Source organism: Chiloscyllium plagiosum, chromosome 2, assembly GCF_004010195.1.
Source record: "Chiloscyllium plagiosum isolate BGI_BamShark_2017 chromosome 2, ASM401019v2, whole genome shotgun sequence".
In the NCBI taxonomy this organism is placed as follows: Eukaryota; Metazoa; Chordata; class Chondrichthyes; order Orectolobiformes; family Hemiscylliidae; genus Chiloscyllium; species Chiloscyllium plagiosum.
In genome coordinates this window covers 47,104,394-47,115,894 of record NC_057711.1, presented here as the reverse complement: position 1 = coordinate 47,115,894, position 11,501 = coordinate 47,104,394, and positions in this window count along the sequence as shown.

Here is an 11,501-nt window from a genome sequence, read left to right as displayed (position 1 = left end):
CATTTGGGCTACTGAACTCATTTCAATCAGCAATTTTTCTTATTAATCATGTAAAACCTTTAACCAACCTCTTCTATCAGATCAAACCTGGCTGCAAGACAGTGAAACTGTTTGTTTTCAGCCAATCACAAGCAATTCTATTGTTATTTAGTGAGCATTGATGGACTTTGTGCTCTGTTTAGTTGGTGATATTTTAATCATTGGAAAAATAGGACTTTTATTGCCCTGGCTGCAACACTTAAAGATGAAGCTTCTTGACTTTACCAGAACGACAGCTGAGAAAAGAAATGGCTGGTTTTGTACTTTATTGCAGCGACAAATATTAGTCTTTGAGAAGTGATTGTCATTAATCTTCAGTATAGGTGTAACAATAAAAAAATTACTCCTCTGGGAACATGGTCTTAGTGGTTAGTCTTTGTTATTAAACCCAGCAGCTTCTGTGGCAATATAATGGGTTCTGGGTAATTGCAGGAAATGTTTTGTCATTGTAGCATTCCCAGCGGATACGCTTTTATTGTTTTTTCTCTCTGCAGTTTCTATTTTTTGGTGATTTCTTGAGCTTATCGAGATGAAGAATGTCAGCACCAGGGAACAGCACATATTTCCACTTTGAGCACCCAATGTCAGCATCAAGCATTTCCAGGTCAGGTATAATACAGACCAGATGGAGAGTAGAACCCTCTCTGCTCTCCTTCAATAACAGACCATACCCCTTGCCTCACTAGGGCAATCATGATTTATTTACTTTTCCATTTCGCACATCAGTCCTTCAGTGAGCTTTCTGAAGAAGACTGCCAGCTTAATGCCAATTTGTTCCAAACAATTTACAAGCAGCATGTATGATACTTGTACAAAATGGCTGTACTGGTTTATTTCATGTAGGATGTTCACAGCCTGTAGAGAGGGAATATAATAACTATATCAAAATAACCTTTTTTAAAATAATACAGCTCCCAGACAGAAAGGTGAGTACTTACAAATGCATTACCCAGTCTTGAATGATGATTGGTGATCATTTTGGTGGATTTCTTACAGAAAGTTAGGAATTGTATTTTACTCTATTTAGGTTGTTAATGAAATAAAAGTGCATATATTTAAAAGAAAGTAACTTGAGCAAGTTCTGAATATATTGAACTATATCAATGTAGGAAGATTTAGCATCACTTCTCTTAGCAGCATGTGTCGAATCAAATTTGAACCTTCACACATGGTCAGCCATTTACAGTTCAGCATCATGTTGAAAGATTCCAAACTGAGCAGCTACACCCAACTCTACTCACATCCAATTCATGTACTAGCTGGCATCAAGTTATCTGTTCGATGGAGCAAGCTCAGGGCCTCATGCAGTAGAATACAGCAATGCCAAAACACACGATTGACAGGATGAATCTCAGTCATTGAATCACCTTTTGATTTTGTCTGCCCTTATTGAGCCAATAATCAATTGATAGCTGGGATGTAACATGGAGCATCATGGCCACAAGGGAGCTCATTGTCTCAGGAGATTGAAAAGAAAACTGGCAGTTACCATTTACCATAAAATATGTTGCCAGTGCTTGATGGTGGAATTGCATTGATGTTGATTGTGGAGAAATTCATGACCCAAACCATCTGGTACACACAGCAAAATGAGGAAGCCTGGCAGCAGGGGACAAAAATTGGACAATATGAAGGAGAAAAAAAATCATTAAAACATGCAAATTAAAAGCTTTTTTGCACTTATTGTTGCCCAGCATGGATCAGAATGCTGTAGTCAACCTGATTCAGAAGATCTGCCAACCTGAATGGAACTACATTTTTCAACAGCAGCATTAACATTAATGGATTCTAGAATGAATTGACGGGAAATCCATTCTTCTACATCCTGGTTCAGCTGGTAAAATAGAAAACTTACTCTAGTGTATTTTTCATTTCCATTTCCAGATAACATGCAAAACCCGTGCTCTGCAAATAGTATGGGAATAGCTGTTGAAGTGTTTTGAGAATGCAAAAAAGCTTAATACAAAGTTGCTTGATTAAAGTTACCTAAATAATCTACGTTTTAGCACAATATTCTTTATTATTAGTATTTTTGCATTGCTTAATGGTTGAACTGTTTATTATTTCACTGCAGATGATTTTGACTGATTAGGCAACAGTAGAATGATATTGCATTGGAAGTGCTAAAAATAAGAACTGCCTTGAAAAAAATCACACACATCTCCAAGAAAACATTCCAAAAGTATCAAAGTGAAATTTGTTCCATTCTATAATGTATTACTTAACAATAAATGAATTTAGTAGTTTGATTATTTTCAAAAAGAAATACAGTAGCATTGAAATCTTCTTCAGTTAGGTGATGGTCATTGCCCTGTTCATCCAGTTATCCCATTTGTCCTGTAAGCTTTCTTTGAATTGTTATTACAGTGTAATAATGGGGAAGTCCTTCAGGACTCAATAATCCTCTTCTTAAAACCTTATAAAATTTACAGTACAGCCATATTCACTGAATAGGGTAATTTTGTGTTAAACAGATAAAAAAAGTAACCTATTTATCCCTGACCTTCATTTTATTTTCATTGTGGGAATAAAAATCAGGATACTAATTCCCTGTCACCTATTATAAACTTTCTCGGAACTCAAAACCCCACAGTTTCTTCTATTTGTTAATCACCATTTGGCTGTAGTAATCCTATCTGAATTCCCTGTTTATGTTAGTTTGTCTTACCTTGAATCTATACTCCTTGTTCTGGATTCTCAAATACAACAGTAAAAACATTTATTTTGAACCCCTTTACAATTTTGAATACTTTTCTCATGTGCCCTGTTATTCTCTTCTTCTCAAAAGTAAAAACAGTCCCAGTATGCTGCATTGTAAAATGTATATACTGTAGTGGTGCTTGTAACTGAGAACTCTAATGAAATGGTTTAGTTGATGTCACACACCAAGAGAACAAGGTGTAAATCGTTTATAATCATTTTCCAAACTCAGGGATTAGATTACTGTCAGTACCCCCAAGTATTTGTTGTGTTTTTTTAATACCACACAATGTTGATTTGCCAACGGTTTTGTTCAGCTTTGAGTTTAGTCCATTTCCTTAACACTAGCTGTTGGTCCAGATACTAGCTGCCATTGGATTTCATGCCAGGTGTGTGTGATAGTGTTCACACTGAATGATTAATGATTGTAATTGCTCCAAATTTATTTTTTAAAAATTGCAGTTAGTTACAGAAATTCCATTAATACCTGTACTATATTTAATGTACATTTAAATTGTTAGTACTTAGCTGCCATTTTTAGGTTTTATGAAGTATTTTACCAAAATTAGGGATCCATTCAATTCTTACGTTATTGTACATTTGAAAAGTCAATCTGGAGAAAATTTTGGTGGCATAAAATTCCTCTGCTTATCATTGGCATAGAATGTGATAGAGACTACCAGATAAGTTGATATGGATTTTATGAAATATCCTGGTGAGATTAACAATTGCATATTAAATTTACACCATAAGTTCTTTTTACTACATTAGCAAGCCATTTAATGTGGTGACACACCAGTTAGAAAATATGCCAATGAGGTGAAGGATCTGAAATGTAGGTTTGATTCCACTTCAGCTTCCCTTTGTCTGCAAGGCCTATCTGTATGGATGTGATTTGAAGTATGTTTGGACAACCTTGTTATAGTTCCGAATAATCAATCTGACCATATATGCTTTGACATAAATTTGGGAAAGGTAGGGCTTGAACTGAACTTTCTGGCTCAGAGGTAGGAATATTTGCACTTGTTACAAGACCCTCATTCTATTCCTTGGTAGGCTTGGACAGGTAACAAATTTACCCAAATTATTTGCACTAACTCATCTTAAATTAACAGTTAGCATTTAATTTAGACATTTACAATTTCACTTGAGGTAAAATGTCTGTTAATCACTTTTTTTTCCTGATTTCCCCAGCCAAGGTACAGGCCTGACTTAATTCAAGTTGACAATGATGGAATCTGAAAAAATGGCCACTTACAAATCACTTGGAATTCACATAAAATGTGAAACTTAGGATTTCACAAAATGTAGAAAATGCAGATTAAATCCATTGAACAAATGAAACTTCTCTGGGTCAATGTTTAAACCGCCACCCTGTATGGACCAGACAATGAAAGCCTTGGGTTTATTCCCTGGTCTGTACATATTTATTGGACTTCAGTTTATCTGATCACAGAGCACTTTAGTGTCCTTGATGAGGGAGTAAAACAAAAGCTAGAAGTCCACTTTTATTTAGTATCCTTATTTTTAAAAAAGTCACACCAGGTACCAGCTAGAAAATTGGTTGTCCATTTAATAACTTGACAGTATGTTTTTTTTTCACTTCCTTTCATTATTTCCAAATTGGCATATTCCTACAGGCAAATATCTCCCCTGAAATGTGAATGAACATATGGTGAGGACAATATTAGAGAAGGAATAGCGCCTTTCCGCACTCCGCTAAATGGAATTTTAACTTGTTAGTCTCAGATGCAATGCCGTGGGTTGGGAAACCATTCGTACCTGAAGTGGAATTTGCTTGGCTCTGTAATTGAGTCAAAGCATTAACATCCCCCTTATGTGTTTCCCATTCTGTGAAGAAGATACAAAATAGCTTCGAGAAGATCTGGACAAACATCGTGATTTGGCAAGGTTGTACCAGGTGGAATATAAGGTGGAAAAGTGTGAGGCACTTTTGGTAGGAGGAACAGATGTGCAAAGTATTAATTAAGCTATAAGGGGTTAAAAAGTGTCAGGGCATCCTCATCAAATAGCCATTGAAGGCTAACATTCAGGTCAGCAGGCAGTTAGGAAGACTAATGATATATTAACCTTTAATGCAAGAGGATTTTGAATACAGGAGGAGTAAAAGATTGCATCAATTGCATATAATCTTAGTTTGGCTGGACCTGGAGTATTGTGAGTAGTTTTGCTCCTTTTACTTTAGGCAGACTATTCTTGCCATAGAGAGAGAGTATAACAAAGCTCTCTTTGGCTGGACTGTCCTGCAAAGAGAAATTGGGCAAACTGTGCCTCTTTCTCTAGAGCTTTGAAAAATAAGAGGTGGTCTCATTGAAATGAAAAGATATACTTAAAGATAGAGAGGGTAGATGCAGGTAAGATATTTCCCTGCTTGGGATGTCTGAAAACTAATTTAAAACAAAGCGGGAAGCCATTCAGGACATGGGAGAGGAAAGATCTGTTTATTGAGAGGGTTTGAATCTTTGGAGTTCTATGCCAGAGATCTGTGAAATTTCAGTCATTGAGTATGTTTAAAGTAGAGATAGACAGAATTCTAAATACCAATGACATAAAGGGAAGTAGGAATAGTGTGGGAAAAAGACATTCCATCGTCTGCACAAACATGAAATAGGAGCAGAAGTAAACCATTCATCCCCTTAATCTTACTCTGCAATTCAAACCAATCACAGATTAGCTTCAAATTCCACATTTTCTTTTGTCCCCAGTGAGCATGGTTTCCCCTGTCAAGCTATAAATCTATTTACTTCTGCCTTGAGGAAAAGAGAAATATCCCTAGCTGATGAAATAAATGAAATCCCATGCTCCCATTCATTTGCAGCATCTTCCTGATATAAGATTAACTTTGAACACAGATAAAGATACCTGCACTACCACCTATTATCAGAAATTGGCAGACTTGCGGAGTGTTTTAGAATTATAGAGGAGGGCAAAATAATTCATTAAAAATGAGAAAGTAGAGTGGGAGAGGAAATATGTAAACTGACTGTAAAAGTATTTCTTAGAATGTGAAGAGAAAAAGATCGGTGTAGACAAATGTCAGAAACAGGGAATTTATCATGAGGGATAAAAGAAATGGGTGACTAACTAAATGCATATTTTAGTTCTGAGTTCACAAATAACATGCTAAAAATGTTGGGGACACAGAATTAGGTGAGACAGCGGAACTAAAGGAAATCAGTTTTAGTAGAGAAATTGTGTTGGGGAAATTGATGGATTTGAAGGTGATAAATCCTCAGGACCTAATCTTCCACATCCCAGTGTACTAAAGGAAGTGAAGTTAGAAATAACAGATACATCGCTGGTCATCTTTTAAGATTCTATAGACTCTGGAGTGGTTCTGATAGATTGGCTAGCAGACCTTTATTTTAAAAAGGAGGTATAGAGAAAACAAGAATTATAGATCAATCAGCCTGATGAGTGTGCTGGGGACTTGCACAAATCTGTTATAAACGATTTAATAGCAGAGCACTTGGAGAACAGTGACAGGTTTGGACAGAGTCAATGCGGCTTTATGGAAAATAATTCATGCCTGGCAACCATATTGGTATTTTTCAAGAATGTAACTCATAGGGTTGACGAGGAGTAGCAGTAAATATGGTTTATTTGGAGTTTTGGAAGGTTTTTAACAAAGTCCAACATAAAGAATTAACATGTAAGATTAAAAACAAACATGGGACTCTGTGTCATGCATTGTCATGGACAGAAAACCAGTTGATAGGGAACAAGGAGTAGGAATAAACTGATATTTTTCCAAAAGGCAGCCAATGAATACTGGGGGCTACAGGGATCAGTACCAGGGTACCAGGTAGTCACAATATTTATCAATGATTTAAATGAAGGAAATAAATGCATTTCCAAATGTACAGATGACACAAAGCTTACTGGGAGGGAGAACAATGAGGAGAGTACTGAGATGCTTCAGTGCAATTTGGATAGGTTGAATGAGCGGGCAAATGCACGACAGATGCAGTATAATGTGGGTAAATGTTCAGTCATCCACTCTGGGATCAAAAACAGGAAGGTAGATTATTAATTTGAATTGCTAAAAATTGAGATAGCGGAATGTGCAGTTAGACCTGGATGCCCTTGTAAGCCAGTCACTGATGGTAAGTAGGCAGGCACAGCAGTTGGAAAAGAAGGCAAATGGTATGTCGGTTTTCATAGCAAGAAGGTTGGAGAACAGGAGCAGGGGTGTCGTGCTGCAATTGTAGAGGACCTTGGTGAGACCACACCTGTAATATTGTGGTTTTTCTGCTCTGAGGAAAGATGCTCTTGCTATGGAGGGAGTGCAGTGAAGGATTACCAGATTGATTCCTGGGATTGCAGGAGAGGTATGAGGAGAAGTTGAATCAATTTGAATTATATTCGCTGTAATTTGGAAGCACGAGGAGGTTCTCAGAAACCTCTACAATTCTATCAAGATTAGACAGAGAAGATGCAGGAAGGATGTTCCTGATGGCAAGGGAATCCAGAACTGAAGGTTACAATATAAGGATATAGCAGAAACCATTTAGGACTGAGAGGAGGAACATTTCTTCATCCAGGGAGTGGTGAGCCTGTGGAATATACTACCACAGAAAGGAAATGAGACCAAAACATTGTATCATTGTGTCAAGAAGAAGTTGGATCATTTGAGATCAAAAAATATGGGGGAAGTGGCAACAGGTTAGTGACTTGGATGATTAGTTATGATCATAATGAATGGTGGAACAGGCTCAAAGGGCCATCTGGCCGACTCTTGCATCTATTTTCATGTACAGGGAACACGGCATTGAAATTGATTCTCAGATGTGAGCATATTAAATATCAGATCAAGTTAAATGGGCTGAATGGCCTACTCTTGTTCCTATGTTAGTATTAGATCGAGCAGCTCTTGCTTTTTTCTTACCAGATGCATGTTTACTAGATTAACAACAGTTAGGTTAAACAGTCTGTCAATCACTGCTCAGAAAATTGAAATATCTGACCCAACAACTTCAAGGGTTTTTTTGACTTGATTCCATGGAAGTACAGCTTATTAAATGAGAAGGTTGGCAAGAATATGTTGGAGTTCCCAAAGACAGCTTCTTTTTTTAGGACATTAATGTTACTCCATCCAAGTTCGTCATCAATTTTTGGTTGTCTTTTTGTAAGAAATGGTCTCTTTGGACAAGGGCTTTGAACATGGAATGGTAGCGCAACATGACTGAGTGATACAAAACGCAAGGTTAGAAGCCCTGCTGATGTTGTGGCCTTGTTTGAATATATGTTAAAAGCTGAGCTTAAGAAAATTGCTTTAGGGGTAGAGTAACTAGTATGAGGTGGGCAGGTAATTGGCTATCTATTGCATGGGCTTAAAGAACAAAGAATAAAGAACAGTATGGTACAGGTACAGGTACAGGCCCATCAGTCCACCAGTCCCGCCAATATATAATGCATCTCTAAGCTAAAAGCATAATTTTATAAATTTCTATCATTCTACATGCTCAAGTGAAAATATACCAAGCTTGGTGAGTTTCGAGAAGATTTGTAGCTCAGGTTGAGGTTATGGATGTAGGTTTGCTCGCTGAGCTGGAAGGTTCATTTTCAAACGTTTCATCACTATCCTAGGTAACATCTTCAGTGAGCCTCTGGACGAAGCACCGCTGGTGTTTCTTGCTTTCTGTTTCCTGTGGTGTTGTCATTTCCTATCGTGATGTCATTTCCTGTTCTTTTTCTCAGGGGTGGTAAATGGGGTCCAAGTCAATGTGTTAGTTGATAGAGTTCCAGTTGGAATGCCATGCTTCTAGGAATTCTTGTGTGTAACTCTGTTTGGCTTATTCAAGGATGGATGTGTTGTCCCATTCGAAGTGGTGTCTTTCCTCATCTGTGTGTAAGGATATTAGTGAGAGAGGGTCATGTCGTTTTGTGACAAAAAGAACAGGAAATGACATCACCACAGGAAATGACATCACAATGGGAAATGACATCACCAACTCAAAGAAACCCAAACATATAAATAGAAAGCAGGAAACATCAGCAGTACTTCATCTGGAAGCTCATGGAAGATGTTACCTAGTACGGTGAGGAAACATCTGAAAATGAACCTTCCAGCTCAGTGAGCAAACCTACATCCGCATACCAAGTTTGTCCAACCTCTCCTCGTAGCTAGTACCCTCCAAACCAGACAACATCCGATATGCCATTTCTGTACCATCTCCAAAGCTCTGATATCCTGACTATCAGAACTGTATACAATATTCTAAATGTGGCCTAACTAAACTTCTATACAATGACAATGACTTGCCAATTTTTGTAGTCTATACTCCGATCAATGAAGACATAACATGTCATATGCTTTTTTGATCACCTTATCTAGTACATTGTCATGTGCAGACTAGCTGGCAGGAGTATTCGCTGACAGCATTAACCTCTTCTTGTTACAATCTGAAGGCCCCACCTGTTTTAAGAAGACCACCATCATTCCTTACCAAAGAAAACATATGCAGCATGTCTCAATGACTACCGCCCAGTGGCTTTGACCTCCATAATTATGAAGTGCTTCAAGATGTCAGTCATGGCTCCCATCAACTCCAGCCTCCCAGCCTGCCTCAATCCCTTGCAATTTGCCCACTGGTGCAACAGGTCCATGGCAGGTACCATTTCCCTGGTCCTACACTCATCCCTGGAACATCGGGATAATAAAGATACCTACATCAAACTTCTACTTATTGACTACAACTCTGCCTTCAACACTATAATTCCAGCCAAACTAATAATCAAGCTCCAAGACCTAGATCTCTGCTCTGCCCTCTGCAACTTGACCCTTGACTTCCTGATCCACAGGTTGTAATCAGTGAAGATAGACAAGTACACCTCCTCCACGGAAATCTTCAAGACTGGTGCCCTACAAGGATGTGTAATCAGCCTGCTACTGTACTCCCTGTACACTCATGACTGTGCAGCCAAACATCGTCTACAAGTTCACTATGATACCAACGTTTTAAGCCAGATGTCAAACAATACAAAGAATAAAGGAATGCTGGGTGACAAGGTGCAAAGCAAACAATCTCTCCCTCAATGTCAGCAAAACAAAAGAGCTGATCATCAACTTTAGGAAACAAGGAGGAGGACACACCCCTATCTACATCAATGGTGCTGAGGCGGAGAGGGTTGAGAACGTCAGGTTCCTAGGAGTGACGATAACCAACAATCTGTCCTAGACCACCCATGTTGTTGTGATGGTCAAGAACGCACAAGAATGTCTCTTCTTCTTCAGGAATCTAAGGAAATTCAGCATGTCCACAAGAACCCTCAAAAACTTTTACAGATGCAATATAGAAAGCATTCTATCTGGCTACATAATGGCTTGGTACAGGAACTGCTTTGCCCAGCACTGTAAGAAATTACAGGAAGTGGTAAACACAGCCCAGACCATCATGCGAGCCAACCTCCCATCCATTAACTCTGTCTAGACTTTTCGTTGATGCAGACAGGCAGCCAATATTATCAAAGAACCCTACCAATCCGGTTATAATTTCTTCTGTTAGGCAGAAGATGCAAAGGCTTAAACACATGAACTAACTGGTTCAAGAATAGCTTCTTCCCTGCTGTTATTAGCCTGCTGAATAGACCTCTCAAATATCAAATCTAACGTTGATCTTTTGGACACCTTTTCAGCCCTAACTGTATTCCTTGCTCTGTTCAATCACCTAAGATCTCTGTACATTATGTTAAGACAATAGACAATAGACAATAGGTGCAGGAGTAGGCCATTCAGCCCTTCGAGCCTGCACCGCCATTCAATATGATCATGGCTGATCATTCCTAATCAGTATCCTGTTCTTGCCTTATCTCCATAACCCTTGATTCCACTATCTTTGAGAGCTCTATCCAACTCCTTCTTAAATGAATCCAGAGACTGGGCCTCCACTGCCCTCTGGGGCAGAGCACTCCACACAGCCACCACTCTCTGGGTGAAGAAGTTTCTCCTGAGCTCTGTCCTAAATGGTCTACCCCATATTTTTAAGCTGTGTCCTCTGGTTCAGCACTCACCCATCAGCGGAAACATGTTTCCTGCCTCCAGAATGTCCAATCCTTTAATAACCTTATATGTCTCAATCAGATCCCCTCTCAGTCTTCTAAACTCAAGGGTACACAAGCCCAGTCGCTCCAGTCTTTCAGTGTAAGATAATCCCGCCATTCCAGGAATTGACCTCGTGAACCAGAATGTCTTTCCTCAAATTTGGAGACCAGAACTGCACACAGTACTCCAGGTGTGGTCTCACCAGGGCCCTGTACAGCTGCAGAAGAACCTCTTTGCTTCTATACTCAATCACTCTTGTTATGAAGGCCAGCATGCTATTAGCCTTCTTCACTACCTGCTGTACCTGCATGCTTACCTTCATTGAGTGGTGTACAAGAACCCCCAGATCTCTCTGTACTGCCCCTTTACCTAAATTGATTCCACTTAGGTGGTAATCTGCCTTCCTGTTCTTGCCACCAAAGTGGATAAGGATCCATTTATCCACGTGAAAGTGCATCTGCCATGCATCTGAGCACTCACCTAACTTGTCCAGGTCACCCTGTAATCTCCTAACATCCTCATCACATTTCACCCTGCCACCCAGCTGATGAAATTTGCGAATGTTATTGCTAATACCATCTTGTATATCCTGAAGATAGATTGTAAAAAGCTGCGGTCCCAGTACTGATCCCTGAGGTACCCCACTGGTCACTGCCTGCCATTCCGAAATGGAGCCGTTTATCACTACTCTTTGTTT